Raw genomic sequence first — 6,000 nt, 5'->3', positions numbered from 1 at the left:
TTACATTCCAAGCCAAATAAGGAAATAGGTCAAAAAGGTCATCTCAGACTAGGGTTAGATGCAGAAGCTTTAGCTGAAAAGGGGTGTGGTTTGCCAGCACCGAACAGCCAAACTCCTACATTTAGGGCTGATCCTGCGTAGAGCAGGGGGTTGGACTAGATGGCCAGTATGGACCCTTCCAACTCTATGATTCTATGATTCTAAGAGACAGGGATATTTAAGGCTCTGCCACTAACTGCCCTAACACCTGTTTCTAAGGAAACCTTGCAACTTATAAAACCTCCCACCAGCTACCTGTTTAGTTTTTTTAAATAGACCCTAAGCTGACCTAATTTCTATGGAGTTTTCCTGTTGGATTTTTCCTCTTGGATTTTTCCTGGAGTTTTCCTTGGAGTTTTCCTCTTGGATTTTTTTTTTAACTTAAGGAACCTGTCTGGGCCTAGCTAAGTTTAATTGGCCCTACCTAACCTACAGCAGGGAAAAATGAGGAAAACCCCTTTTTACACTTTTAAAGTGTTTTAAGCTACCTGAGTGTTACTAGCTACAAGGAAGGCTGGAGCAGATTTGTGCACCAAGCCCCCACCTGATCTGCTAAGAAGAATCCCTAAACCTGTTGGCCTCTAAATCAATTCCTGTCTCTATCCTATTTAGGTACTTAGGAAAGAAACTCTATTCTAAAAAATTAGTAGCACTTTAAAATATTTCCTGAAACTATGGATTTTACTGCCTATTTAAAGGGTCACTAATTGGGCACCCCAAGAAGAACGCAGCAATTCCCCCAGGAAACAATCTCTAAAACACCAACCAGCTGCCAGCCACCCAGGGCACTCCCCCAAAGGTGGCAACCAAGAAAAAGTGGCCCTGCAAGGCTCAAACTGCCAAACCAAACAAGCTAACTCTACCTAGGCTAACCAAAGAAACAGCTTAAACAAACAAACAACCAGCAGCCACCTAGGGCATCTCTTGCTCTTGCTCATTTAAAGAAACCATGCAGCCACTGGGTCTGGGTTCTGGGCACCACCAGGGAAAAGGCAGCTGCCACTCTTTGGGGAACAGGAGGGGATCTTTTGTGAGAATGGAGGTCTTGAAAGGGGCACCCCTCCCCAGGACTCCGTCGCCGCTTGTGCTGCGGAACTCAGGGCACAACTGTAGTCGTGGTTTACCCATGGACTCCAGATCTGTAGCCCTTTAGAGGAGAGGGGGGAGGGGGGAGGCTGGCAGTCCCCCCCCCTTCTTTCTACTTTCTGGTCATTAACTGGCTGCCTCTTTTCTCTCCCATTGCAGCCACAGTTCCTCGAATCCAGAGCTCTGAAAGGCCCAGAAAGTCAGAATGGGGGCAGTAAGCTTTCCCCAAAAGAAGTGTGGGGCTTACTTCTCTCGCTTCCTCCCCCACCCCCTTTTTTAAAAGTAATGGCCACTGGGAGATTGCCGCAGGAGCTCTTTTCTCCCACCAGTTTCCCCAAAGGACTCCAAAACTACGTATGACTATCAAGATTGGTTGGAATTCGTTTTGCATTTCCCCCCCTCCCCTCCTTAATGAGTTTTTTTTTTTAAATAAAGGTGCTCAAAACAGCCACTTTTTCAGGGAGCATCAAAAGAAATATGGGGAGCGTTGGGGGGGAGGAGGGGGGTAATTCTGCGCCGGGTGGTCAGCAAGCGACAGGGAACCCTTAACTCTGCGGCACCAGTGAACAAAGAAAGGGCAAGGGGGAGTAGTGAGCAGGTAGCCAGGATCACCCCGGAAGAGAGGCGGCAGCAGTGGCAGGGGCAAGCAACGAGGAATAGCCTCAGTCCGCCCATGACATTACCCGTGGACTGCAGTTCTGTAGCGCCTTAGAGGGTAGGAGGTGCGGGCAGAGGCTGGCGCTGGGCTGAGGGGCCAATCGGAAGCCGCTTTGTGCCTTCTGATTGGCCCCCTTGAGTTTTTATCCTGGACTCGCCCTGCCCCTTTCTCCTCCCACTTACCCCTTACTCTTTTATTTATACAAGTCCTGCAGAGTAGTTTACAGATAATTGGGTTTATATACTACCCTTCTCTGCAAATGGGCTTGGGAGGGTTCACAATACAAATAAAACATCAGTGAAAACATTAATAAAACATTTATTTATTTATTTATTTATTTATTCATTTATTCATTTATTCATTTATTCATTTATTCATTTATTCATTTATTTATTCATTCATTTATTTATATTTTTATACCACCCATTTCTTTGCAGCCCTGGGCGGTTTACACTGAACATTATATAACTTACAACTATAACATCAAAACAACTTTCAATAAAGCATCAAAAGATTACAAAACCAGATTTATAATATAAATAGCCATTAACAGTAACATTGGGAGAGTCATGGGCGGGCATCTGGAGGGACCAGCAGGTGTTCTGAGTCGGTTGACCTTAAGCAGATGCCTGGTGGAAGAACTCCCTCTTGCAGGCCCTGCGGAACTGTGGAAGTTCTGGCAGGGCCCTGAAATCTTCAGGGAGCTCGTTCCACCAGGTTGGTTGAGGTCCCACATGCTTCTCTGGGGCCAGGGATCCACAGCCAGTTGGAGGCGGCAGAACGTAAGACTCTTTTGGGGGTATAGGCAGGGAGGCGGTCTCTCAAATACACTGGGCCCAAATCGCGTATGGCCTTAAAGGTGATTGCCAGAACCTTAAGCTTAATCCAGAATTCAACTGAGAGCCAGCCAAGTTGTTGGAGTGCCGGCCAGATGCGGGATTTCCATGATGTTTTAGTGAGAATCCTGGCCCCAGCATTCTGCACCAGTTGTAGTTTCCAGATCAAGGATGAGGTTAGGCCTGCGTAGAGCGAGTTGCAGAAGTCCAGCCTAGAGGTGACCATCACATGGATCACTGTGGCTAGGTGTTCTGGGTCCAGGTAGGGTGCTTGTAGCTTGGCTTGGTGGAGGTGGTAAAATGCCAGCCATGCTACCTTTGTGACCTGGGCTTCCACTGTAAGGGAAGCATCCAGGATCACACCCAATTTCCTGGCGGAATGCATTGGTGAGAGCTGCACACCATCCTGGGTAGGCAGACGTACTTCTTCCCATGGTTCCTTCCTACCCAACCATAGGACCTCCGTCTTTGTAGGGTTGACCTTCAGGCAACTCTGCTTGATCTGTTTTGTCATTGCTTCCAGACATCTGGCTAAGGATTTTGGGGGGGAGGAGAGTCAGGGCGGTTGTCCATCAGGAGGAAGAGCTGGGTGTCATCCGCATTAATAAAACATCAATAAAAGGATAAATAAAACCATAATGCATACTAATAACAGCCCTACATCCAACTTCCAACCTTTTCCATTCAGTATCAGGTATTTCCCATCCCAGAGTGGGAAACCCATATTGCAAAAGAAGAAGAGTTGGGTTTTGTATGCTCCATTTCTCTACCCAAAGGAGTCTCAAAGTGACTTACAATCTCCTTCCCTTTCCGCTCCCCATAACGGACACCCTGTGATATAGGTGGGTGAGGCTGAGACAATCCTGATATTCCTGCTCAGTCAGAACAGCTTTCTCAGTGCTGTGAAAAGCCCAAGGTCAGCCAGCTGGCTGCATGTGGGGGACTGGGGAATAAATCCTGATTCACCATGTTAAGCAATTCCAGATCTCCCCACGGCAGACCCCATAAAAATTACAATACATAAATCAAAAAACATTGTGGTAAAAATCCACTACATCCCCCATAAACATTATCCAATGGGGAAGTGGTAAGAGGGAAGCCATGACTCTCACCATGGGTAATCCTGGCGTACTGCTGTTCGGAACCCTGATCAGATCTTCTACTCAAATCCTGGTTTGGCATAGGTGGACAGGCTATTCTCTTGACCTGTGCCTCCAGATCAGTGAGGCATCTATGGTCACTCCCAGATCCCTGGCTTGGGGCACACTCATAAATTGCATCTTGGCCATGGTGCGTAAACACACTTCCTGTCCAGCCCTCCTATTTCCCAGCCACAGGACCTCTGTCTTGGAGGGGTTGAGTTTCAGATGACTCTGCTCAAGCCATTTAGCCATGGCTTCCAAGCATCTGGGAAATAGTTCCAGGGGGAATCTGGGCAGCCCTCCATGATGGGATGGAGCTGGGTGTAATCAGCATATTGATAACTTCCCAGCCCAAAACTGTGCCAGCTGGGCCAGAGGGTGCATAAAGATGTTGAATAATGTGGGGGAGAGCAATGTATTCTGAGGAACCACACAAGAGAGCTGATAGGAGCATGACAGCTCATCTCCCACAGCTACCCTCTGGGTCTGGTTATGGGGAAAGGAGCATAACCAGCTAAGTGCTGTGCCCCGTATCCCCATCCCGGCAAGGCGGTGGGCCAGCAGTTCATGGATGACCACATCAAAGGTGGCCGAGATATCTAATAGAACAAGCACAGCCAAAGCGCCTCGATCCAGCTGCTGATGGAGATCATTAATCAGGGTGCCCAGCACTGTCTCCACCCCATAGCCAGAATGGAAGCCAGACTGATATGGATCAAGATCCAATGTTTCATCCAAGAATGCCAGGAGTTGGTCTGCCATGGCCCTTTCAACTACATTACCCAGTAATGCCAAATGTGAAACTGGATAGTACCTGGCGGGGTCTCAGGGCCCAGTGATGGTTTCTTAAGGTTAAGGCAAACCACTGCTCCCTTTAGTAGCTCAGGAAACATCTTGGCAGACAGGGAGATATTGATCCACTGGCCAACCCCTTTGAGGAGCCAAAATGGGCAGGGATCAAGGGGCAAGTGGTAGCCCTGACTGACCCCAGCAGCTTGTCCACTTTGGGTAAAGAGAGCTGTCAAACGTCACCTCCAGAGGCGGCCAAGAGACCTCCAGTTCATTTGCTGAATCAAACATGGTGGGAAGGTCACAGCGGAGCAATAAGGGTTTGCCAAAAAGCTCGCTAATGCCTCACAGCCAAGATCCAATTGACTAATATGCTGGTCCCCTTCCTTGAGGGTGGTAAGAGACTTTAATATCCTAAATAATTAGGCCAGGTGAGAGCTGGCAGACACAATTTCCAAGGCAAAACATTCACATTTTTCCACTTTCACTGCCATCTCATATGCCTTCATAAGTCTGCAATAAGATGTTCTTGCCTCCGCACTGGAAGTCTTTCAACACACTCATGCTAATAATCTCACTTCCCTTTTCTTCTCCCGGAGCACCCTGGTGAACCAAGGGGCCCATCTGAGTCGAGGACAGAGAAGATGTCTGGGAGCAATCTCATCTATCACTGCCACCAAGTGGAACTGACTGTCCTCCACTAGGACTGACAATGAGACTCCAGGAGGCATCAGTTCCCACAGAGCATTCCAGAAACGAAGTGGATCTATAAGTCTCTATGGCCAGGTAAAAATACACATGGCATTAAACTTAGGATGGCATCCTGAGCCCAGCCTGCTGGGCATTCTGGTCTGACCATAGGATGGCTACAGCCACATCCAGACTCACTTCTATCTCCAGATCAGTGAGGTATCTATGGTCACTCCCAGATCTTCTATCCCAGCCCTGAAGATCAAGTCGAGGGTGTGGTTAGCCTGATGGGTGGGCCTAGCAACAAATTGTGAGAGCCAAGTATTGCCATAGAAAACACTTAGTCTGAGCCAAGTCCCAGGGGTGGCACATCCATATTAACATTGAAGTCCCCCAGGACTAACAACCTGGGCAACTGCAATGCCCAGGTGGTTGTCACTTCCAGCAGGCTTGGCAGGGGATCTGTTGGGGAATTGGGTAGGCCGTACACCAGCCAGATGGCCAATCTACTGAGTTACATCCAAAGCCAACACACTCCACCTCACTGATTTCTGGTACTGGAAGAGCCTTGTAGGAGAAAGCCTCACAGACCATGATTTCCATCCCCCCTCCCCTACCATGGATCCAAGATTGGTGCAGGACCAAGAACCCAGGTGGTGCTAGTTCATTCAAGGCAACTGACTCACCTTCCCGCACCCAGGTCTCGGTCACTCAAGCAAAGTCCACCCCTGACTTTGCAAAAAACTGTTACAGAGTTGAA

This window comes from Paroedura picta, chromosome 5, assembly GCF_049243985.1.
Source record: "Paroedura picta isolate Pp20150507F chromosome 5, Ppicta_v3.0, whole genome shotgun sequence".
NCBI classification, from domain to species: domain Eukaryota; kingdom Metazoa; phylum Chordata; class Lepidosauria; order Squamata; family Gekkonidae; genus Paroedura; species Paroedura picta.
The sequence above is the reverse complement of the archived record's forward strand: the minus strand, read 5'-3'. Positions refer to the sequence as shown.